Consider the following 217-nt stretch of genomic DNA (forward strand, 5'->3'; position numbering starts at 1 on the left):
CTGGGCTGCAAGTGCACGTTGCTGGGTCACGCTGACCTTCTTGTCAACCAGTACTGCCAAGTCCTTCTCCTCAGGGCTGCTCTCGATCCATTCTCTGCCCAGCCTGCATTTGTGCTTGGGATTGCACTCACCCAGGGGCAGGACCTTCCACTTGGCCTTGTTGAACTTCATGAGGTTCTCATGAACCCATCTCTCAAGCCTGTCCAGGGCCCTATGG

This window comes from Cariama cristata, unplaced genomic scaffold (assembly GCF_000690535.1).
Source record: "Cariama cristata isolate BGI_N322 unplaced genomic scaffold, ASM69053v1 scaffold16305, whole genome shotgun sequence".
Taxonomy (NCBI): domain Eukaryota; kingdom Metazoa; phylum Chordata; class Aves; order Cariamiformes; family Cariamidae; genus Cariama; species Cariama cristata.